Source organism: Peromyscus eremicus, chromosome 23, assembly GCF_949786415.1.
Source record: "Peromyscus eremicus chromosome 23, PerEre_H2_v1, whole genome shotgun sequence".
NCBI lineage: Eukaryota > Metazoa > Chordata > Mammalia > Rodentia > Cricetidae > Peromyscus > Peromyscus eremicus.
Genome location: NC_081438.1, coordinates 3,759,258 through 3,785,010, shown reverse-complemented (window position 1 = coordinate 3,785,010; position 25,753 = coordinate 3,759,258). Strand labels below are relative to the sequence as shown.

At 46.0% G+C, this 25,753-nt stretch overlaps 1 protein-coding gene across 2 annotated transcripts in view; it reads left to right on the top strand.

Annotated features, from left to right (window-relative positions):
• The window catches only part of Coro1c (coronin 1C), a 95,486-nt gene that overhangs the window by 18,958 nt on the left and 50,775 nt on the right, over positions 1-25,753 (top strand). The window lies entirely within an intron of this gene.

Here is a 25,753-nt window from a genome sequence, read left to right as displayed (position 1 = left end):
GGCGCTCACGTGGGGCCGGGTGCGCGGGGCGAGGGCGCTCGCTCGCCCGGCCGGGGCTCCGCCTGGCTCGGGGTGCATGGCCTTCCTGGACCCTGAAGACCTGGGGCGGGGGCAGGCTGCAGCGGCGCGGCCCGGAGGACTAACCCCGGAGGACTAACCCCGGAGGGAGGCCGGGCGCGGAACCTAATGACCCGCGGGGCAGGTGGGGCTCATCCGCGCCGCCGAGATGGCTAGGATGACATCAGATGTGGAGGGTGGGGACGCCCAGCCCAGCTCCGCCGCCGGTCCCCCCGCGGGTGTACGCACAGCAGCCCCGTCTTCAGTGATGTGAATGCGCTGGGGGGGAAGTGGCCGGCTGTGCAGGGCTTGCCGAGAAGAAAGGGGCTTCCTCCCGGAGGGAGGTGCCGGCCCCGACGTCCTTTTTTGGGAGTGTTCAAAGGTTTTTTGTAGGCTGGAAAAGGAAATGCAGGCTTCGCTCCATCGTGGTTTAGAATCACATCCTATATTTGGCCTTCATGTGGGCTGCCCTTGTTTTGTGGTGTCGGAACGGCTTGCTCTACACATTTCGGCCGTGGGATTCGGAGTGCGAAGCAAATTGCAAGTTGTTCATCTCTCCCAGGATTGCAAGATCCTAAGGCCTTCCCTTCCTGTAAGCGTTTAAAAAGAATTGACCGCAGAGTGTGTTTATACACAGTGCCACATATGTTTAGTTTTGGAAATGGTTGGCACAAAATATTGTAACCCCCTACCATGGCCTTCCTTGCCAGGATTATATTCTAAAACAGTACTTGGGAGGCTCTTAGTCACCCTATATAATAAAGCGTCTCATTGTCCTTGTCTGGCAGAACCCTGACACTAGGGCCTGCTGGTAGAGGCAGGAACACGATTAAGTACAAGCAGTTGCTTCCTGCCGCCTGTTCAGTTGTGAAGACAGATCGGTAGTTCATATTCCCTTCTGCAGCCTCAGAGGAAATCAGAGGGTAAAGGCTGTTGAGTGTTTGGTTCTACGTAAGTCAGAAGACTGACCTAGGGAGACTTGGAGGTGTGTTTCACACCCGGTAATGCTTGGGTAGACAGCCTGGTATTAAACATCAGATCTAAGAGGTTGCATATTGTACTGGAATAGTTTTCTGTCAGCTTGACACAAGCTAGAGTCACCAGAGAGGAGGGAGCCTCAATTGAGAAAACGTCTCTATAAGATCAAGTTGTAGGCAAGCCTGTGGGGCATTTTTGTGGTGATTCATGTGAGGAGGGCCCAGCCTATTATGGGTGAGGCCACCCCTAGGCTCCTAGCCCTGGGTTCTATAAGAATAACAGGCTGAGCAAGCCATGAGGAGCAAGCCAGTAAGCAGCACCCCTCCATGGCTTCAGCATCAGCTGCTGCCTCCAGGTTCCTGCCCTGTTTGAGTTCCTGTCCTGACTTCCTTTGATAATAAACTGTGATGTGGAAGTAAGTGTAAGCTGGATTAACCCTTTCCTCCCCAAGTTGCTTTGGTCATGGTGTTTCATCACAGTAATAATAACCCTAAGACACATACATGAATAGAAAAAAAAAAAGATAAAGCAGACTTGCCTTGTACTATAGGTCTAGAAGTGCCCTGTCTTTTGGTAGTTGACAGACAGACTGATATAAAGGTCAGATGCACACTGCTTTAAGAAATCAGAACATGGGGCTGAAGAGATGGCTCAGAGGTTAAGAGCACTGACTGCTCTTCCAAAGGACCAGGGTTCAATTCCCAGCATCCACATGGCAGCTCACAACTGTCTGTAACTCCAGTTCCAGGAGATCTGAAACCCTCACACAGACATACATGCAGGCAAAACAACAATGCACATAAAAATAAATAAATAAATAGATGAATAAATGAATAAAAGAAGCCAGAACGTGGTTTCTCTGTATGTATGTGTTACCTATGTTTTAATTGTGGACAGTATATTAAAGCCTGATGAATTTAAGAGATCTTTATTATCATTTTAAGTTATGCGTGTGTGTGTGTGTGTGTGTGTGTGTGTGTGTGTGTGTGTGTGTGGTAGGTATGTGCATAGGAGTATACCCTCAGAGGCCAGAGGCATGGGATCCCCTGGTGCTGGGGTTACAGATGGTAGTGAGCCACCTGAGTGGGTGCTGAGAACCGAACCTAGGTCCTCTGGAAGAGCAGCAAGTGCTCTTAACATCTTAGCCATATCTCCAGTCTCTTAGTGTCATGAGTTTTAACATAAATAATTATCCTGCAGAAATGTCACTGTGGGCAGCATTAAAGTTTTCATGGTTATTTGTTACTTTGACTAGATTATGTTAATCAGTATTTGTGTCTATATATAACTTAAGATTAGATTCAGGATTGTTAAATAGCATTTATTTATTTATTTATTTATTTATTTATTTATTTATTTATTTATTTATTTAATGTATATGAGTGATCTGTCTTCAGGGACACCAGAAGAGGGTGTCAGATCTCATTACAGATGGTTGTGAGCATGTGGTTGCTGGGAATTGAACTCAGGACCTCTGGAGGAGCAGCCAGTGCTCTTAACTGCTAAGCTGTCTCTCCAGCCTGTTAAATAGCATTTTTAAACATTACTTCTGGGATCCACTCCAGCTGTGTGGGGATTTGCTCTAATGATTATGTGATAGAATGTTTGAAGTGGTAAGGTATTAGTTTCTTAGCTAAATAAGTGGGGATGTGGAAAGCTCAGTTCTTTAGGAGAGCACGATGTTCATTTAACATTTCGATGTCACAAACTGGTGCTTTAGAAACAGTGATTGACGTGCCTGACCTCTCCCGGGTGGTGCATTGAGAGCCACTTTGACACTGCCTACTGACCCATGTGGCCAAGGCTCTGGGGCTTGTGTTCCATTGGGCGACTTCCCTGCGTCAGTGTCTCCGAGTTACCAGAACTCTTCTGGTACTTGCCTGTGTCTTTTAAACTAGAGACAGACTTCTGTATTAAAACATGGAATTCTTCATGAATATTTCAGCATGGCCTAGTACCTAGATGTTGAGTAATGGAATCTCTTGGGTTTTCGTTGCCCTAGTTGAGGTTCTGAAGTTTACGGACAAGATTCTCTACTGTTTTAGCACCTGCCTAGTACTCTGACAGGGCACGGTGGGTTCTTTTTGTTTCACAGTGGCTTTATTGAACTGTAATTCACATGCCATGCAGTTCACCAGGGTGTAGGATTGTCACAGAGTAGTGCCGCCATTTAATCACTACACTCAATTAAAAGTATTTCGTCACCCCAGGAGAGAAGCCCCGTGTGCATTCTCTCTTCCCAGTCCTAGCAACCACTGATCTACCTCCATGTGGATTTGCCCTCCTTGGACATACTGTGTCTAGAACATTCAGTATGTGGATTTTGTTTCTCACTTTAAACATAGTTTAAGATTTATGCCTGGGCAGTGGTGGCGTACACCTTTAGTCCCAGTACTTGGGAGGCAGAGGCAGGAGGATCTCTGTGAGTTTGAAGCCAGCCTGGTCTACAGAGTGAGATCTAGGACAGCCAGGGCTACACAACACAGTAAAAGCCCGTCTCAAACAAAACAAAACACCAACCAAACAAAAATATTTATGTATTCTGTAGTATATATGGGATATTTTTTTATGCTTGAATACTATTTCATTGTATGGACATACCATATTTTGTTTATTCATTTGTAGTTGGTGGATATTTGGGTGTTTGACTTTTGGGCTAGTTACTACAAGTAAGTCTGCTATGAGCATTCATTCATGTATAAGTTTCTATGTGAAAATGTATTTTCTTTTCTCTTGAATATTGACCCGAGAATGGAATTGCTGGTTATCTGGTAAGCCTGTATTTAACTATTTGGAGGAATCGTCATGGTGTTTTCCAAAGCAGCTACAGTGTTTGCCACTTTTAACCCACAGTGAGTGAAGGCTACAGTTTTCTGCATCTTTACCAACACTTGTTATTCTCTGCCTTTTGATTCTAGCCATCTTCTGAGTGTGAGTGGTACCGTGTGGGCCTGGTTTCTGTTGTAGGGCCATAGCGAGCATTGTTCCACGAGGGCCACCAGCACTTGCTTGTCTTCTTGGGAGACCTGTCTATTTATATTCTTTGTATATTTTTAAAACTGATACTATGTTTTAATTTAATTAATTAATTAATTTTTTTTTTTTTTTTTTTTGAGACAGGGTTTCTCTGTGTAACCCTGGCTGTCCTGGAACTCACTCTGTAGACCAGGCTGGCCTTGAACTCACAGAGATCCACCTGCCTCTGCCTCCTGAGTGCTGGGATTAAAGGTGTGTGCCACCTCTGTCTGGCATGTTTTTATTCATGTTTTTATTTTTAAGGTTATTTTTATACACACCCTTTCTGTTACATTTGTGAGTTAGTTTTTTTTTTTTTAATAGTGCCCATTGAAGCACCAGGACTAAATTTTTAGAAGTAGTAAATTCTTACAAACTAAAAATTACTTACTTAGACCTTAAATCACATTTTTATCTGTCTGTCTGTCTGGTTTGTTGTTTTCTTTTCCTTTTTATTTTGTTTTGCAGCAGGGTTTCACTATAGCCCAGGCTAGCCTCAACCTCACACCACTTCTGCCTCAGCCTCCCAAGTGCTCTGGCATTTTAGTTATGTAAGATAAAAGCCACATGTGAGAGAGTTGAGGAAAGAATTGAATTAATTCACTTTGAAGGGGCTGTAGAGCAAAAAGTGTTGCTTTTTCAAATACTGTAGCTGTCTACCCTCCAAAGTAAGTTCAGATTTATTTCTTTTAATTTCATTTATTGTGTACTAATGATGTTTGTGTGTCCGAATCATGTGTCTATATGAGTGGTGTACATATATGGTGTGTATGTATGAGTGAAATATGTGTGTATGAAGGGTGTGCACATGTGTCTGCATGCATGTGTATGTAGTGGTAGGCACATCTGCCATAGAGTACCTGTGGAGGTCAGAAGACAACTTCCAGCTTTGTGGGTTCTGAGGCTCCAGCTCCGATTTGCAGGCTTGTTTTGTGAATGTCTTCAACCACTGAGCTGTGTTGTCAGCTTCAGACTTCTTAATGGGGCTGTGGATGGAAATCGTTCCCGATGGCATCCTGCCTTGTCCTCTCCAGGCTCCTCATTGAGTTGTCAGTTCTCAAGTCTCCTGAGGAGCTTATTACTCCACTCCCTCCTGCTCTCTAGACTCTTCTTGTCTTTGGGGGGGTTGACTCCTGACAGCTTTCACACCAGCTGACATTGCTCCTGCCCTTAACTATCATAACAGATCACTGCTGTCTGATACGAGGATCTGGACGTGGATTTGAGCAGGCAGTATGAAGCTGTCTTCCCGGTGGATGCAGAGGACGAGGAAGAGCCCCGTGGAAGGCAGACTAAGGTTCTGCTGTTCAGAGCTTAGTCACTAGTGCCCACTGGGTATTTACTGGGTGAAGGACAATTTACAAGTTCGCTGGGATTATCCTGAAGACAGTAGGATTCCTGATTGCTGACATCTTTATTGCCTTTATAGAAAGAGCATGAGGGACAGGTAATTCCTCTCTGCCTTTCTGGTATCAAATGCTCAGATGTCAAACTGAAGCTGAAGACCTTTCCCCGAGGCCAGGCCACACTTGTTTGGGCTCCTTCTGTCTGATGAACGTACAGGCTGGCCTTGATGGCACTGGTCAGTGCCAGAGTGTAGTGCACTTAGAGGAGTGGGTAGACCTCAAGTCCTAAGGTGACATACTTGTTTGTTTTGAGATGGGGTCTTTCTATGAAGCCCTGGCGTCCTGGAACTCACTATGTGGACAGGTTGGCCTGGAACTCACAGAGTGCTGGGATGAAAGGTGTCTTCTCATCCTCTGTTTAATGCTCTAGCGTATCTTGCAGTGGCCGGAGTGAGTAGTCTCAGCTATGTTAGTTCCTGATATTCTAATTAAAAGCAATTCCTTTACTGTCTTTCTGCAAAAGGATAAACCATTTGGGGATACATCTTCTCTCCCTCACCGAAGTGGCAGGGTGGTGAAGAAGAGGAGGGCAGTTCCAAATCTCTGCCGACGACTCAGGCTTGGGGAGCTCCAGGTCCTGTGGTAGAGCCTTGCTCTAAGACTGGGTGTAGTGGCTCCAAGGCCAGGGATAGTGCAGTGTAGGCTTTCACAGCCAGATGCCCAGGCTTTCACCCTCAGCACCACTGTTGACTAGCTGTGGCTTGGCCACGTCCCTTGTCTCTCTGAGCAGGTTCCTCCACTGCAGTATTTTCACCCAGCCTTGCAGGGTTGTTATCAGCCGAAGAGGAAAGGCACATGAAGTGTATAGGACAGCGTAGACATCAACCGCTTTCCTGTTCTCTCACTGTTAAATGTCTGTCATAGAGTGCAGCTATGGAGGAGAGAATCTGTGAGCTAATAATATACTTCTGCTAAACTGTTAAGTGATGGGTCCTCAGTCCCACCTTAGCCCGTGAGCACACATGCTTGTATGTATATGTGTGTGTGTGCGTGTGTGTGCATAATGCATGTACATGAGTGCAGGTGTCCACAGAAGCCTGAGGCATTCCATCCTGTCATGTTGTGAGCAGCCTGTCATGGGTTCTAGGAACTGAGCCATAGGAGTACATATTGGGCTGGGTGGTGGTGGTGCATGCCTTTAATCCCAGCACTCGGGAGGTAGAGACAGGAGGATCTCTGTGAGTTCCAGGCCAGCCTGGGCTAAAGAGTGAGTTCCAGGAAAGACACCAAAGCTATACAGAGAAACTCTGTCTCAACAAACAAAACAAGCAAACAAAAAGATTTGTTAAAAACTGTGAATGACATTTCTTGCATTATCAGGCAAAACAAAACAAAACAAACACACAAAAAATGAGTACATATTGGGCTCATATACTGGTGTCATCTCTCCAGCCCTTGGCCTGAGCATTTTAGACATTGAGTTCAAGTTCAGTCTCTGAAGAGGGAGGAATGCTTAATTTTAGGAGGGGGAGGTGATGGATCTGAGGCTGTGGTTTTGCACCTGTCTGGAGATGCTTGTTCAAATGTGTGTCCGTATTTCGGCCTTACGCTTGTGTTTATTTGGTCTGTTTGTCTGTCCTTCTGTCTGTTTCAAGGACACACAGACTTAGTTCCAGGTACAAGACTGGTCTCTTCAGAGTTTGGAAGGGGTTGCATTGTAACGTGGCTGACAGTGCTATGGGAAGTGGAGTGCTCTCTGGGACAAGAGCCTCTTTAGACTCAAACTTTGGATTTTCCTGCTTCACCGTCCCGAGCGCTGGGATTATAGGTGTGCAATGACCGCCATGCCTGCCTTTGAACCTTTGAATTCACAACTACAGCTGAGGCTGAATGGAGCTCCAGGGCAGTGTGCTTGAGGCCCAAGGTTTATTGTCAGTACTGGAGAAGGAAAGGCAAGTTCTTCCTGTTTGCTGCAAAATAACACATGCAATTATCTCTTTTATAAAACCATGAATCAGAGGCTAAAGAAATGGTTCAGTGGTTAAGAGTGTGCACTGCTTTAGCAGAGATCCTGAGTTCAGTTCCCACTACCCACAGTGGACAGCTCATAGCTCTGTAACTCCACTTCTAGGGGATCAGAGACCGCTGGGCAGTTATACACAAACACTTCCTTTTAAGATTAAAAAAAAAGGGGGGCTGGAGAGATGGTTCAGTGGTTAGGAGCACTGGCTGCTCTTCCAGAGGTCTTGAGTTCAATTCCCAGCAACCACATGGTGGCTCACAACCATCTGTAATGAGATCTGGTGCCCTCTTCTGGCCTGCAGGCGTACATGCAGGCAGAACACTGTATACATAATAAATAAATAAATCTAAAAAAAAAAGATTTTTAAAAAAAAGCTAGGCATGGTAGCACTAGCCTTTAATCCCAGCACTCAGGAGGCAGAGGCGGGCTGATCTCCTGGTTTGAGGCCAGCCTGGTCTACAGAGTGAGTTCCAGGAGAGCCAAGGCTACACAGAGAAACCCTATCGCAAAATACAAAACAAGCAAACAAAAAGATTTGTTAAAAACTGTGAATGACATTCCTTGCAGTATCAGGTCGTGTTTTAAGGAGTATGTCCTTTTAGTAGAGAGAGTCCTCACTCTGGCTGCCTGGGAGGCACCACTGTTGACCTCCATGAATCCAGCTGCCTGTCGGGAGCTTCCTAGTAGCTCTATTCTTGGTCAGCGCTGGAGACACCGGCTGCTGTGCCTCTGGCCTTTTAGATTTTGTCAGATCTGTGCTCCAGGAGCCTTCGAGACTCACCTTTCCCCCGAATTTCATGTACAGTTTGAAGGTAAGGTGGGTGTAGTACAGTGTGGGTCCTTAAGTTAGAAACAGCATTTCCTTTTTCTGGGCCGGTGTAATGCATCCCTTCTCCTTTTTTTTTTTTTTGGTTTTTCAAGACAAGGTTTCTCTGTAGCTTTGCGCCTTTCCTGGAACTTGCTTTGTAGACCAGGCTGGCCTCAAACTCACAGAGATCCGCTTGCCTCTGCCTCCTGAGTGCTAGGATTAAAGGCGTGCGCTGCCACCACCACCCGGCGCATCCCTTCTCCTAACTTCTGCTGTGGGCTTCTTTCTACCAGACCTACTGACTGAGACCAGGTACTGGGGGCTGGTCACTGCAGTGTACTGCCACATGCTGGTCTCAGAGTTTGGTTGTGCCTGGATTAACACTGGTGAATTGGTCCATGTTTTCAGGACTATGGATGTTTGCTAGGGAAATGTGACAGTATGGCAGGCCTTGGATAAGCTTTGGTAGACTTCACTTCCTAGGTTTTGTTTGTAACAGGATCTTAACTATGTTGCCTAGGCCGGCCAGGAACTTGTTCTGTAGTCCAGGATGGCCTTGAGCTAGAGGTCATCTCCTCTAACCTCTGGAGTGCTGGGGTGACAGGTGTGTATCACCACATCTGGCAGATGTCCTGCTTTTAATTAATGAATTTATGGCACTGGGGATTGTGGACAGTATTACTCAGTTTTATTTTTTCAATATGATAAGCAGTGATCACAGTTTCTTTAACTGTTTTAAAGGCTAGTTAAAAGCGACTTTGTCTTGCTGGAAAAGGCACCAGGTGTCATCAGCACATGAAAACCCTGAGTTATCATCAAGGGAAACAGCACTTGCAGCTACTGCTGGAGCCACAAGGGTTCTGATAGGCCAAGTGAAGACCACTGCTTCCCACCGGGGTTGTCCCTGCCTCTGGGGAGCCAGGACAGCCTGTCATGTGACTAGACAGTCTAGTCACATGGTGGCTTGGCGGAGGAGCAACAGCCACGTTGTGGAATTGAGTCCCCAGGTGCTAACAGCTGCTGAGGTCCCCCATCCCGGGTGAACAGAACTGTAGCTGTTTCTGGACCCAGCATGATGAGAGTGTTGAGGGAGGGGGCATTTTGGGTGCTTCCCTGCTCTTGGCATTGGGGAGAGCTTGACAGTGTTCGTAAGCAGCTCTTCTGAGGAAGAAAGTTTAATCATTATTTGCTTACTTCACACAAGACACACTGAAATTCCTTTTCATAACCGTCAACATTCTTTCCCAGTTAAAGATTCTAATTCCTGTCATTCTTGGAGACTTAAAGAATGGAGACCGATTTATTCATAGGAAAGTGTGCATGCTGCCCAAGTGGTGCCTGGGGACCATGTGAACTTGAGCTGTCATCCCCACTAAGCAGAGAGATTTATTTTTAATTATTTGTATTTTTAAATTTTACATTGTTTCTATTTCAACATACATTTTATTGTAACGTATAGTAAGAAAAAATTAAGGCTTTATTAACATTTATAATGCTTACAAAGAAAAGGGGTACTAAAAGCAGCGTAGCTCCAATTTAAGAACAAGCTGTAATTAAACACTTGTAATAAGTCTATGGCCAAATGTTTATTTTAGACCAAACTTGTAATCATTTGGTAAATATTTGTGCCTGCTGTTTATGTGCGGTATTTTTATATAACCTCTAATTCTTGGACTATCGGCCCATTTTCCTAACCCATCAGGGAAGGCATGATCAGTTAAAGGAATCGATGGAATTGGAAGTGCCAGGGAGCAGACGTGGATACAGGCATTTACCTGTCCAGAGTTAAGCGTTTCTTCCGTAAAATAGTGAATAGCTCTGGCTAGAGAGAGGACTTGGTGGCTAAAAGCACTGGCTGTTCTTTAGAGAACCAGCTTTGATTCCCAGCTCCCACATGGTGGCTCACAACCATATGTAACTCTAATTCCTGAAGCCTGGCACCTGAAGGGACCTGAAGCCTTTTTCTGACCTCCAAGGGCACGAGGCAAGCATGTAGGACACAGATAAACATGTAGACAAATACTCATACACATAAAATAAAAATAAGTAAATCTGAAAATATTTCTAGGAATTTATTAAATAGCCAAGCTTTACAGAACTAGGACCAGGGCTACTTGAAATGAAATTTCTATATTTAAAAAATAAAGGGCATAAACACGCAGTGGTGGCAGATGCCTTTAATTCCAGCACTCGGGAGGCAGAGGCAGGCAGATCTGTGAGTTCGAGGCCAGCCTGGGCTACAGAGTGAGTTCCAGGAGAGCCAAGGCTACACAGAGAAACCCTGTCTCCAAAAAAACTAAAATAAATAAATAAAGGGCATAAAGCATTTTGGGTGATATGTGTGCATTTTCACATAACATTTTGTCTACATTAAGCAGAAGGATTTCAAATTTTATTTTTAAAATTGATATATGTGTGTGTGTGTGTGTGTATATATAGTGTGTGTGTTTGTGTGTATATGTCTGTGTGTGACACAGGTGAGGGTGTGCATATGATGTATGTATGTATGTCTCTCAGTGTGTGGGGGTGTGCATATGATGTATGTATATATGTCTCTCGGTGTGTGGGGGTGTGCATATGATGTATGTATGTCTGTCTCTCAGTGTGTGGGGGTGTGCATATGATGTATGTATGTCTGTCTCTCGGTGTGTGGGGGTGTGCATATGATGTATGTATGTATGTCTCTCGGTGTGTGTGGGTGTACATATGATGTATGTATGTCTGTCTCTCGGTGTGTGTGGGTGTACATATGATGTATGTATGTCTGTCTCTCGGTGTGTTGGGGTGTACATATGATGTATGTATGTCTGTCTCTTGGTGTGTGGGGGTGTGCATATGATGTATGTATGTATGTCTCGGTGTGTGGGGGTGTGCATATGATGTATGTATGTATGTCTCGGTGTGTGGGGGTGTGCATATGATGTATGTATGTCTGTCTCTTGGTGTGTGGGGGTGTGCATATGATGTATGTATGTCTGTCTCGGTGAATGGGAGTGTGCATATGAATGCAGGTGCCTGAGCTGAGATCCAAACTTGGGATTTATGAGAACAATTCCTTTAAAGTGAGCCAGTGTGCTCATTCTGTGGTTAGTAGTATCTTTAGCTGAACATTGTCATCTTAGTTTTTCTTGGCAAGCAAGAGAATGGCTGGAGCCAGCAAGGGCAGGCCGCTGCTCTCTGGATGATACTTGGTAAGATGTGTTGTCTGTTTTAAAATTTACTGTATGTGTGAGTGTGTGTTGTGTGTGTCATGGGGTGCCCGTGCCGTGGTGTGGGTGTAGAGTCAGAGGACAGTTGGTGGAATTGGTTCTCTCCTTCCTTCCACCTTTCCTTGATTCTAGAGATCGAACTCAGGTCAGCAGGCTGTCGTGGCAAGTGACTTTCCTCTCTGGGCTGTCTTGCTGGCCCGTGGTCTCTGAGGAATGGGGTAGCTGCCCTGGGTTCTCTCGTGCTGGCCACTGCTACTCTACAGCAGAGCTTTGCTGGGAAAGCTGGAAGGCTTGATTTTTTTTCCTCCTTAAGACTGCCACTTTGGGTTCATGCAGTGTGAGGGTGTCTTGAATGCCCTGGACTGAGCTACATTGTCAGGGGAACTAGCTGTGACCATGGAGTCCTGAATGACCCCGAGCCCAGATGCCATTTCTGTCTGGAGGTAGTATTTGCAGTCCCTTGTCAACTCAGGACTAGCTGTAGTCCAGAGACTGACTTGTGTATTTGGGGTGCAGATGGTTTTTGAAATATAAATTCAGCATCATAAGCTGTGAGCAAGTTCCCAGCCTAAATGGAGAGAATCTGTTCAATGCTCAGTAGTATTACACTGTTAAAGGCGGTGGTGGAATTCTCGATCTTGCTTGCCATGATTCATGTGGAAGAGAAGTAGGAGCCATGCTCCAGTCCTTAACTTTTCTCTGTAGGGCATGCATCCTAAGGCCCCCTGCCTCAGTGACCAGTCCTCCATGTCTGCTCTGGCCTTCTAAGAGCTTCATCTACCATCATCTCCATCTTCCTCTGAAGCTCCCCTTCCCCCGGTTCAGCTGACCTCTGAATGGTGGGAGCCAAGCAGATGGCTTGAGTTAGGTCTCTTTTGTTCACTTGTTATCACAGACTAACCAGTGATTGACTGCTGTGACAGCTACAGGCTGAATCATTCCACTCACAGGTGCCCTGTGATTTTTGAGGTCAGTCTGGCTATAGAGGGAGACCCTGTCTCAAACAAACAAACAAACAAACAAACAAAGCCAAAAAGTAAAGTTTAGACATGGCGCTACAAAAGTAGATGCTAGTTTGTGATGCTTGTCAGTAGCTTTTCTGCTAGCACTAATTAATTACTTTTTAGATTAAAGTAATAGAAATTAAATACTAAGTGAAGTTTGAGTTGGTTTCTAGTTGGAAAATGGGAACATCGGTACCTTTATATTCTGTATTTCTTGAAGGTTAAGGTTGTTTAATATTTTTGTGTCTTTGTTTCTCAGCACAACTTAGCTTGCATGCAGCTGGTGCTCAATAAATGTTAGTTGAATAATTGAATAATTGTATGACACACTTGTGGGTAGAGACTTACTTGTATTTTCTTTTTTTCAAAAACTAGAAAGAAAAAAAAAGCCGGGTGGTGGTGGCGCACGCCTTTAATCCCAGCACTCGGAAGGCAGAGGCAGGCAGATCTCTGAGTTCGAGGCCAGCCTGGGCTACAGAGTGAGTTCCAGGACAGCAGGGCTACACAGAGAAACCCTGTCTCAAAAAACCAAACAACAACAACAACAAAACCCCCAACAACCTATATTAATTTATTTAGCACACGGACCACTGAGTACATATGGAGGTCAGAAGACAATTTATAGAAGTTGGTTCTCTCCTACCATGTGGGTCTGGGGCATGGAATTCAGAGCTCAGGTTATCAGGCTTATCCACAAGCACCTTTACTCTTATTAAGCCATCTCGCCAGCTCACAGTTTGGTTATTGCAAATTTACTTGGTTGAGTTCTTGAATAAATTCAGAATATTCGAAGTATGTGATGGACATGAGTGTGCCAGAGTCAGAGTATTAGGAATCTTCCTCATCAATCTCTGCATTAGTGCCCTGAGACAGGGTCCTCCCTGAACCAGATGCTGCCATTGCAGCTAGGCTTGCTGGCTAGAAGTCTCTCAGAACTTGCCCGTTGCAGCTCCACCGTGCTGGGGTTCCAGGCAGGTGTAGCTACCCCTGGGTTTTTTGCTTGTTTTGAGACAGGGTTTCTCTGGGTAGCCCTGGCTGTCCTGGAACTCACTCTGTAACCAGGCTGACCTTGAACTCACAGAGGTCCGCTTGTCTACCTCCTGAGTGCTGGGATTAAAGGTGTGTGCCACCACCACCTGGCCACCCCTGGATTTTTATGTGGGTGCTGGAGATCTGGAACTCATACCCACATGCTTGCAGAGCGGGTTGCTGCATCTCCCCAGCCCCTTGTTTTGTTTTGCTCTGAGCCCAGGCTTGCCTCACACTCACTGTGTAGCCTCAGCTGGTCTTGCGGTTGATACCCTCCTGCCTCAGCCTCTGGAGTCTGAGACCAAAGGCTACTGCACCTTGCCCAGCTGGGGATGCTTTTGTAGTGAGTTTAGCTTTAAACAAGAACTAATCTCACTTCCGGGTGGAAGTTTGCAACCATCTGAAGTCATTGTCAAAGTGGATTCGGGAAAAGCCATGTGTGTATCAAGGTAAGCATTAGCGTTCCCTTCAGTGCCCCTTCCTTCAACATGCTGGCCACCTTGCAGATGTCCTCACTACCCTGGAGGAGTTGGTGCAGAGGAAGCCTTGGGGACTCCTAGTCCAGCCCCAGAGGAATTGGAGTGCAGGTTAGTGAGGTGGGGCGGAGCGTCACTGCTTCATCTGTTCCGCCCCAGTCACTAAGAACTCATTTGTACACACTGTAGTTTGAAAAATGGTGGGCCTCAGTGTTATAAATGGCAACAAAAATGAATTGTTTTGTAGTTGCATTTGTGTATTCGTGGGTGTTTGTATGTCACTGTGGCAGTTTTTAGAGTTTACTACATTTGTCTGTAGGTGTTTGTTATTTCTGGTACCTTTTAGAGATTCCTACAAACTGTAAATGCAGCTGCTTATGAGAGTATTGCTGTCACTTGTCACTGTGCTTCATGCTCTCCTCTGTGACTAGAGAACACACACACACACTCTCTCTCTGTCTCTGTCTCTCTGTCTCTGTCTCTCTGTCTCTCTGTCTCTCTGTCTCTCTGTCTCTCTCTCTCTCTCTCTCTCTCTCTCTCTCTCTGTGTGTGTTTGTGTGTGAGATGGTTGACTGGTGAACCTGGGGCTTCCCACACGCTAGGCAGATGTTTCACCTCTGAGCGATCCCTCAGCCCCAAGTACTCTAATTTTTAAAGCAGCAGGCCCTGCTGTCGGTGTGAAAGGTCATTGTTTTCTGTCCTGGTTTTGAGCACCTGGCTATGATGAGAAGGGTCTTTGGAGCAGCTGCTGAGGTGGGAGGTCATTCGTCCTCGGCTCTTGCTTTGGGAGGGGTGTGCTCTCAGCCATCTGTCTGTGTGGATCAAAAGTGAGATGGTTCACTGGGTGAAAGGGCCTGCCATGCAGCCTGGCCGCTGAGTTCAGTCCTCAGAACCCACAAGGTGGGAGGAGATGTGGTTCCCACAGTCGTTCTTTGTCCTCCACACACATGCAGTAGCGTGTGTGCCTCTGCACTCATAGTGAATGACTTCCTTTTAATGCCAGGATCAATTTTGATGCCCTTCTTATCAGGTAGGTGTTTGGAACCCAGGTGGCTTTGTCCTGGTTCCACTGGGATTGCCACTTCCGGCCTGGACAGCGCTCCCACCTGCATCCATTCTCCATCTGTGTTCAGAAGGAGCTATTAAAATGCCACACTGATTACCCCATACACTGGACTTCTCAACAGTGGGGTGTGAGTGTGTCGGGGGGCAGTGCACGTGCCTCCCAATGCTTTGCAGGGAAAGATGAAATCCATAACATGGTCTAAAGCCTGGTGTGATCCAGGCACGCTGGTGTCTTACCCTCTGTTTGCTTCATCCGTTCTGCACTGCCACGTCTCAGGCTTTCTGCAGCCAGCCGTGTGCAGACTGCTTGGCTCTTGATGCAGACTCCCATGCCATTGTCTGCCTCTTGTCCAGTTCACCTCTGCCCTTGCCTAGAGTTCAGCTCAAGGGCCACTTTTGTGACAGCAGAGGCTTGTCAGTCTCCCACAGTGTCCAACATGGTCCAGGCACATGGCTAGGGCTTAAAAGTCGTTGTTGAAGAAATGAATGAAAGCTCTAAGGACCTACTCAGCATTCACATTTAAGTGTGTCGTGTGGGACCTCGTGGATGCGAGAGATGAGTTTGTTCTCAGTGGCCTACGTGTGTGTCCTAGGGAGGTGTGTATGAGTCTCAGTGATGGACAGTCTGTAGACTTGGACTTTGTATGATGATGAAGAAACAGTTCACCTCCGTTTCCTAGTTTGTAGCTGAAGAAACAATAACCAGGCGACCAGAAGGACTTAGGCAGGTAGGTGGCAGTCAGGATAAACTCGTCTGTCACCAGAACCATAGTTTTTTGTGTTCACATGCAGCTTCCTATGACACACCCTCAGGAGTGTGTATTCATGTATCCCTGCTGGCATAGGGTATCAAAAAGACGACCAGAAGTCTTCAGCTGAAGCTAAGTTTTTGAAAAGCTGCGATAGTGTCTGACTGCTTCTCCAGGCCAGCCTACCACTCTGGCCTTTCCACCTCAGCATCCCTGGGCTAGGGTTACGCCTGGCTAGGTTTTGTTTTGAGACGCTGCTAGTTTTATCTATGACTAGTCTTAAGTTCTTTATAAACATGCCTTCTTATTTATCTTATTATTCAGATCAGAGAATTTAGTAATTTCATTTCTTGAAACAATGAAATTTCCAAAGAATTATTAAAACTTTATTGCAAGAGGAAAAACTCCATTGACTAAGTAGTGAAAAACAGACTTAGCAAGTTTGGACAGTCTATACAGCCAGCCCCCCACCCCCATCCCCACCCCATTGTTGATAAGAGAAGTAGGTCATCAGTATAGCAGGAGTGTTTTGAAGCGGTCTGGGCTGTTCATGTGCACTCAGCCCAAGCACTTGTGGGGTTAATTTGGCTCTTTACAGAGGCCTCTGGGAGACGCCTGCAGCCATGGATGGTTTCTGGGCTGCCACTGCGTGTTCTCTGGGGTGGAGAGTGCCTGAGCTGTCTTCAGATGTGGCCCAGGGATGGGGGAGGCAGTTGTTATCCTAAGATGCTGGTGGTAAGCAGAGGAGGGAAGGATCTGAACACGCATCTGTGCATGCTAGCTCTGTAATAGGAGTATGTACTTCTGACATTGGAGAGCTAGGGCTGTCTCCTAACGCCCTGCTTTAAAAATCACAGAATCCATTTGTCATTCTTACACATTCCACCTTAGGTGATTTACATTGTCTGTGATGGCGCTTTTCAGGGGGTCTCTGGATGTAAGTAGAGCATGAATTCTTGGTCTTCACAGTTGCATCATGCTATCACCCACAGTTCATTTCTTGTCGGATGTGATGTGGAGCAGACGCTTGCATGGCGTTACCGTCTACTCTGAATTTTCCGTGAGTTGCTTATGTTTCATGTCAGGTTGTCTCTAAGTTTTTCCCCAAAAATGAGTACGAGTTGTAAAATATGAAGGTTCTAGAAAGCTTTGAAACATGTAGAGAAATGTCAGCACACGTTAGCCTTTAGGGACTGCAGTTTTGGTGCATGCACGTGCCAGCACGTGTGCCAGTGTGCATGTGTGTGCACAGGTGTGTGCATGTTCATGTCTGTTTCTCGTGCTTTATGATCATCCCATGTTCTCACACAGTTGAACACAGTTACAGTGTTTAAAATCAGAAGTGAAGATTCACTTGGGTGTGGCAAATGCTTTCTTCGCTTCATCCCATTATAGTTCATCCATAACCATTTCTGTATTCTGGCTTTTCCATTTTTACTTAGGCTTATAAAGTGTAGGTGCACCGAAGTTCCATATTTAAAAACCACACCACCACCAGCACCCAATGGAAGGGCTCTGAGGACGTAGTGTTCTGATTCTGAGAAGCAGAAGGGGTGCGGGTGTGGAATTTAGTGCTGAGAAAGCAGGAAAGCTGACTGCCCATCCTTGGTGACTCTAGGTTACTGCGACTCTCGGTAACTCACTCTCTCTGGACCAGTTGCATGATGTCTCTGAGAGAGGGTTGGAAAGTGCAGAGCCTGGGATCAAGAGCTTTGTTATTCTACTTGAGTGTCCTGTGGCCTGGGCCAGGCCCCTCAACCACAGTTTAATTCTATTTTCTTGTCTTTTTGTTTCCAGAAACATTTTAGAACCAAATTGTTTTGGGTTGTGGAATTGAAACATGCATCTGCACTGGGCATGCCAGTCTGTCCCCTGGGTAAAGGGCAGGTCCTGGGAGACTTTCATGAGTGTGACCTGTTCTTACCATTCTGTTATGAGAGGGTGATACACACCAAGCTTATCCTGGATCAGCGAGCAGCAGCATGCAGAGGCCCCTTCCCCCCCCCCCCCCCCAAAGCTGTGTCTCTGAAGATCTGCTGTGTGTGACCTGCTGTGTGTGTGTGGTCTTCTTTCTAAAACAGTTTTTACCAGAGGCTCCGGGGTTAAGAGCACTTGTTCTTACAGAGGACCTGGGTTCGGTTCCCAGCACCCACATGGTGGCTCTCTAGCATCTGTAACTCCCACTCCAGGGGATCCTATATCCTCTTCTGACCTCGGGCACAAGGTGTGCATGTGGTGCACAGACAGATATGCAGACAGAACACTCATACACATAAAATAATGCATATTAAATTAGATAAGTCCTGTTTTCTTTAAACTGGGTCTCATTGTGTGGCCCCGACTGTCTTGGAATTTGCTTTGTAGGCCAGGTTGGACCATGAGCTCACAAAAAACTACCTCACCTGTCTCTGTCTCCAGAGTGCCAAGATTAAAGGTGTGAGCTACCACACATGGCCTGTTTTTTCCTTTAAATGTGTCACGTGAATCTGTTAGTGTTGAATGTAGTAAAAATGTGTGGTTTGTTAGGATTCTTAGAATGTCACTGATGGGCTTTAAGAGGAGTTGAAGAAGGTCGGCCTCCTCCTCCTCCTCAGTCTGTGTTTTAATCAGGAACCATTCCACGTCTGCTTTCTTTATCTGCTTTGTGAGTGTGTGCTTTGTAGCGGACAAGTTACTACATCTTACTTCTTAAAAGCAAACTCAGGGTTTAAGACGTTTGCCTCAGTTGCTGTCCTTCCTTTCTTTTTAGATTATTTTAAAGAATTATGTGTTTGGCCTACATATATATCATTGTACCACATGTGTGCCGATGGCATTGGATCCCCAGGACTAGAGTTACAGACAACTGTGAGCAATCATGTGGGCCCTGGTAGTTGAACCCAGGCCCTCTGGGACAGCAGTCAGTGCTGGGTGGTGGTAGCATGCACCTGTAATCCCAGCACTCGGGAGGCAGAGACAGGAGGATCTCTTGATTTCGAGGACAGCCTGGTCTACAGAGCTAGTTCTCTCTACACAGAGAGACCCCATCTTGAAAAATCAAAAAGTAAAATAAAATACATATCCGGTCTCCACTGAAACATGCCTGTTATAAAAACAACAGCATCTTGGGTGTGGCCTTTCCCTCATGGAGGCTTTGGAGCCCTTCTGTGGTTGCTTCTGGCTGAGGGAATCCAAGAGGTCTGCTCTGATGCACTGGAATGGTGTCTGTAAACCTGCTGGCAGGTTTTCCCTAATGGGGCTTTCCTGGATGTGTCTCGCAGGATGTGTTTCCTTTCATATGCACCACAGAAATACACCTGCACCAGTCTTTAAACAGACACTTTCTCAGTAAACAGGAAAATGTCGAGATGGCCGTCCTTTGTTTATGAGATTGGTGAAGGTAGACCAAGAAAATAGAGAAACATTTGCTTGGGTGTTTGAGTGCACTTTATTTCATGCCTTGGCAGTTTAACAACTCTATCCTATCTGTATTTTTCTCAAGTACCTTACTGTACTCCCTGTGAAGTAACTGCAGGCCCCTGCAATGCCCCTCAGCAGCCTCGGGAGTGGAGATTGTAGGAGCCTGTGCAGCGGAGTCAGCCCTTAGCCATGGGGGGCGCTGGCTGTCACTTCTGGTTACGATGTTTACCCAAAATACAAGGAAATTTAAGGGTTTTTGTTTGTTTGGGTGTTAGGAATAATGAATAGTACTTTTCAGGGTTTAGGTTTTCTTTATTTGGAGTCAAAAGCAGTGGTATGTACTGTCTGCTACTAACACCTTAGGAGGATGGTGGCACAGGCCAGAATCCCAGCACTTGGGAAGTTGAAGCAGGAGACTGCAAGTTTGAGTCTAGCCTGGGCCCTAGAGAGGCCCTGTCTAAGAAACAAAACAAAAGCCTGGATTGCTGGATAAATCAGTGTTACCTAGAAACCAGGGCAAAGAGACAGATGGTTGTTTCTGAGATTCAAGCCAGCCCTACCTAGAGAGGACATCATGTGGGCCTCAGGCTCACTCTCTACTGGGCTGTTCAGGTGTCCTAGTTAAGGTTACTATTGCTGTGTAGAAACACCATGATCGAAGCAACTCAGGAGGAAAGGGTTTATTTGTTTACACTTCCATATCACTGTCATCACCAAAGGAAGTCAGGACAGGAACTCCAACAGGGCAGGAACCTGGAGGCAGGAGCTGATGCAGAGGCCATGGAGGGGTGCTGCTTACTGGCTTACTTGCTCAGCCTGTGTTCTTATAGAACCCAGGACCACCAGCCCAGGGACGGCCCAACCAACCATTGGCTGGGCCCTCCCTCATCAATCACTGATTAAGAAAATACCTTACACTGGATCTTATGGAGGCATTTTCTCAGTTAAGGTTCTTTCCTCTCAAATGTCTATAGTTGATAGAAAACTAGTTGGTACATTAGATAACCCAGGCTGAGTTCAAACTTGCTGTGTATATGTAGTCAAGGATAGTGTAATCTTGCCTCTGCCTTCCAGGTGCTAGGTTACAGGTGAGTGACATCACATCTGGCTATGGTGGTTTTTTTTATTGTTCTTCTTCCTCCTTTTCCACCACAGCCACGGTGCCATCTGTGCCGTGTAGCCCAGGTTGGCCTCAGCACAAGTGCCTCCTCCCTCAGCCTGTTGAGTAGCTGATGACGGCATTCTGTTTTTTACTTTTTAAACCCATTCAAGCCTTGGGTAGCCTGGAAGTCACTGTGTATCCCAGGCTAGCCTTGAACTCAGAGATCCACCTGCCTTTCCCTCTCAGGTGCTGGGAATAAAGGCATGTGCCACCACATCCAGCTACATTTTGTGGAAATTAAAAGACATTTTCATTGCCTCCTACTGACTGGAATTTGTTGTGAAATCTGTTGAACATTTCCTTGATTTGCTCAATGACTTAACTACACCATCATTTTAAACTGTTTTGGTTTGTGTGTTCCTGCATACATGCACGTCAGTAGACAGGTGCATGTGTGTTTTCAGGGAGGCCAGAGGTCAACCTTGGTGTTGTTCCTTGCCGTGTTTTTTTTTTGAGACAGTCTCCCTGGACCTGGTGCTGACCAGCCATTGATCCCTAGCGCTGGAGTTACAAGTGTGCCACTATGCACAGCTCTCGTGCATCAGTTTTGGGGACAAATTCAGGTCCTATTCCTTATATGCCAAGTGCTATATGGACCAAGCTGTTCCTTGCTGCCCTGTTGTTTTGTTGATTTTTGGGTCTGCTCCTGATCCCAGGCTGACTTTAAACTCTGATCCTCCTGCCTCAGTTCCCATCACACCTGGCTCACTGCCCTCTCATTGCTGAAATGTTCTCAGCATTTGCAAAGAAAAGGTCTTGTGTAGGTGGGTGAGCTTATACCTGACAGACCTCGTGAGCGGATTCTTCTCTGGCAGGCCATTTAGAATTGTACCTGTATCTCCTTGTTCAGGATTGTTTCATTAATTTTTTTTCATACAATTGAGAGTTGGGGTCTCTTAGAAAACATTTTAGTTTTCTGATTTATTGTTTGATCACTTTGAGACAATATAATTTAAATAATACCCAAATCTGATAAGACATTTTACTTTTTTTTTTTTTTTTAGTTTAGTTTTTGATATCTTAGTTTTCCAGCTGATCTTTTGAATACCATTTGTCAATACTGGCAGCCTTTAGGAGTTCTAGTCTTTGGAATAGTTTCCAAATTTTTCTCTGTTTGAAAAAGATGCTAATGTTTCTGAGGTGGGAGAACACAGAATTTTGTAGAGTTCTTGGTTACCAATGTTCTTTTGTATGAAAATTATACTCATGTGCCCTTCCACTAGGGAATTGATTGAGATTTTCTCTTTGGGTAGGGAAACTTGTTAGTGGACTCAAGTAACAGTTGCTAATGTTTACAAAACAGTGTGGAATACAGAGTCTATGCTGAGTGCTGTACAGATTAAAAACAAATACACCTTTATAGAGATACTCACATGCCATGCATTTCATCTGCTTAAATCATAAGGTACAAAAAGTCAAAACAAAACTAAAGCCATGTGCAACCATTACCACAGTGGCTTGGGAACATTTTCATGACCCCTAAAAGAAGCCTGTGGTGCTGGAGAGATGGCTCAGCAGTTAAGCACACCAGGTGCTCTTGCAGAGGGCCAGGCATCCAACGGAGGTTCACAACCCGCCCGTAACCCCAGTTCCAGGGGATCCGGTGCCCACTTTTGGCCTCCGCAGGCATTGCACACACGTGCACATAAACATACACAAATAAGTCGTGCCTTCCTCCTCCCTTTTTGAGACAGGGTTTCTTTGTGTAGCCCTGGCTGTCCTGGAACTCACTCTGTAGACCAGGCTGACCTTGAACTCAGATCCATCTGCCTCTGCCTTCAGACTGCTGGGATTAAAGGCATGGGCCACGACACCAGGCCAAATATATCTTAAGAAACAGCTTCCCAGCTAGGTGGTGGTGGCGCACACCTTTAATCCCAGCACTAGCGAGGCAGAGGGAGGTGGATCTCTGTGAGTTCCAGGCCAGCCTGGGCTACAGAGTGAGTTCCAGGAAAGGCTCCAAAGCTACACAGAGAAACCCTGTCTTGAAAAACCAAAAAATAAAAATAAAAAATAAATAAAAAATAAATAAATAAAAGAAAGAAAGAAAGAAAGAGCTTCCTGTCTTTTGTCTTCAGTTCTTACCCCACACAGCCCCCTAACTTCTGTCTACATTTGCCTAGTTCAGGCTTCCTACAAATGAGTTAGGCAATGTGTGTCTCTGTGCCATCTTTTTGTTACTATAACGTTGCAAAGGTCTCTCCATGCTGTAGAATGTGCCAGTGCGTTCACTGCTAAGCAGCACTCCTCCGAGGGTCATAGCATTGTATCCATTTGTCCAGTGAATAACAGGCACTTGGGGTGTGCGTGTCCTTTGGATGCTGGGATTCTGACTGGTTTTCAGTTCTCTGAGGTGCCGGGTCAGTTGCTAATTCTGTTAAGGTGTGAGGAACTAGAAGGCTCTTCCGGAGCCCAAAGCACCCGACACATTTGAGGTCTCAAGCAGTCCACATTTCCATCAGCTCTTCTCTGACTTTTGGATTTTCACCATTCTGGGTGGAGAAGGGGCATTTTGTTGAGGGTTTGGTTTTCATTTACCAAGTGACTCTTAATGCTTAGTACCTTTTCCTGTGCATACTGGACAGTGATGTGTTTTCTTTGGGCCTTTAATCCATTTGCGGAATGGTTATATGCCCAGGGTCTTACATATGCTAGGCAAAAGCAAGATCTCCTGTAGCTGAGGCTGGCTTTGAATGCCTCACCTTCCTGCCTCTATCTCCTGATGGCGTGTACCCCATCACGCCTGGTGAGTCCATTTTTAAGTAGGATTAGTTGGTCATGTTTCATTACCCCCTCCTCCCCTCTCCTTTTTAATAAGTTCTTTGTATATTTAAGGTATGAGTGAGTGCCTTATCAGATTTAAGGTTGTAACAATTGTCTGTGTATGTTTTTATTCATATAGTTAGTGTGTGTCTGCTATGATGGATGTACCATGGAGCGTGTGTGGAGGTCAGAGACTAACGTGGAAAAGTCAGTTCTCCTTCATCTCTGAGCCATTGTGCAGGCCTTGAGGGGGTCTGTGTGTCCCGCGTTCTCTTTTGTTGCTTGTGGAGTTACTTAAGCTTCTTTTGCCATCCAGGGCCAGGGAGGTTTGCTTCTGGGAGCTTTGTAGTTTCAGCTCTTGTGTCTGTGCCCTGGACCCACTTCATCGTCATCATCTTTTGGTTGGTTGGTTGGTTGGTTGGTTTTCCAAGACAGGGTTTCTCTGTGTAGCTCTGGCTGTCCTGGAACTTGCTCTGTAGACCGGGCTGGCCTGGAACTCACTGAGATCCACCTGCCTCTGCCTCCTGAGTGCTGGGATTAAAGGTGTGCGCCACCACCGCCCGGCACATAGTCCTTTTTTACCGTTGTGATTGGAATTGTTTAATTTCATTTTTGGATTGCCTGTTGTGAGTGTATAGAAACATGACTGGTTTTTGTGGATTGCTCTTGGTTCTTGCACTTGGCTGCATTTGTTTGTCCTGTAGTATGGACTGAGTAGAAGTGGCCAGAGCACAGCTTTGTTTTGTGTATGAGCCTAGAAAGAGTGCCTTTCAGCACTCAACATTGTGTTAGCTGTGGGCTTTCCTTCTTCTCTTCATTGTGAGGAAATACCCTTTTATTCCTCATCTGCTGAGTGTTTTATCGGGTTTTGTCAAACGTTTTGTGTCTGTGGTGCTCATGTGAGTTGTATCTTTCTTCTGTTAGTGTGGTCGGTCCCACAATCACTTTTCATATGTTGAACCAACTTTCCTTGCATCCCTGAGGGAGCTCCACTTGGTTTTGGTGTGTAATTCCTTCTCCGGTGTTGCTGGATTTGCTTTCTAACATTTTGCTGAGGGATTTTTGTCTCCATAGTCATGAGAAGTGCTGGCTTGTATGTCGTGTGTGTGAGATGTCTGTTTGGTATCAGCGTGTAGATCACCTAAGAGTGCTTCCTGACCGTGTAGTCTTTGGAGGTGCTTGTGAAATTGGTATTAACCCGCTTTATAGACTTTGGAGCCACTGAGCCTGGGCGTTGCGGCTTGCATTCCAGGTACTGCTCTTCATTCTATAGGTGAGGATGTTGGGGTTCAGAGGGGTGCAGTAATTTGCTGACAAGTGGCAGAGTTGGGGTTGAGTCTGGGTTCTAGGCCAGTTACTAGGATGATGGCATTTATACCGGATGTCGTAGCAGAGCAATCTCTTAGGACTGTCTCTTCATGGGTGCTCAGGTAACCATCACGTCAGCTTTACGTGTGTGTGTTCCTGCTGTCAGGTGGAGACTCTGACACAGGGTCTGTGGCTTGCCCTCGTGAACTGTGGTCAGGCTCTGCCATTCACACAGATGCTCGCAGGTTCTGGAGCTTGCTCCTGGAACTGCTGTTCTCTGTCGTGTTTGAAGAGCCAGAGACTTTCTCTGCAGTTAGAGCAGCAGTGTCACGTGTGGACAGCGGGGCTTAGATTTGGCCCTGGGCATGAATGGGCTCGCACTGCCTGTCAAGCCCCACTTCAGCATGGCTGAGTCAGCTCAGCCCGGGAAAGCTGGCTGCATCTTCACCCTGCCCTCTCAGCTAACATTGTATTTCACTATTGAATGTAAGAACCTGTGTATCCTTTTGCCCGGACATAATTAGAATGAATGTGAGCTTGACTCTGCGTAAGGTGGAGAGGACTGCTTGGTTTGTTAAGGTTCAGTGGCCCAGGCTGGTCCCTTGACTTGCTCAACTGAGGATGACCTTGAGATCCTGTCCCCCTGCCTCTGCCTTCCCAGTGCTGGGATTATAGATAGTCACCGCTACACCTGGCTTGAGACATGCGCTCTTTCCTACGGTGCTAGGGATTTACGGTACACTTCAATCCTATGAGTGCCTCCCAAGATGCTCAGCTGAGTGTAGAGGATGCCCAGGGCAGCTGCTCAGTGACACAGGCTTTTCTGAGATGTCTGGTCAGGTGTGCTCTCTGGCGGGCTCCGTTCCTGTCCCAATCCCATGTGTTTATACCCGTTTATTCCCTTGTGTAAGGTTTAGGGCTTGGGGAGGGAGTGGTGGTAAGTTTTCTCTCTCTCTCTCTCTCTCTCTCTCTCTCTCTCTCTCTCTCTCTCTCTCTCTCTCTCTCTCCTCTCTCAGTGGTACATTCTCTCTTTCTCTCTGTTACTTGTTTGTGTTGTTTGCTTTTTTGTTTTGTTTTGTTTTTTGAGACAGGGTTTCTCTCTGTAGTTTTGGAGCCTGTCCTGGATGTCTCTCTGTAGACCAGGCTGGCCTCAAACTCACAGAGATCCACTTGACTCTGCCTCCCAAGTGCTGGGATTAAAGGTGTGAGCCACAGGCTTTTTCTATTGGGTTTTAATTTTTTATCAATTTGTAAAATATTTTAATACATGAAGAATATTGACTGACCTAGTACAGTCTTTTTCTCTTCTGTGTTAACTTTTTTAAAAGATTTATTTTTATATATGTGTATATGTGAACATGT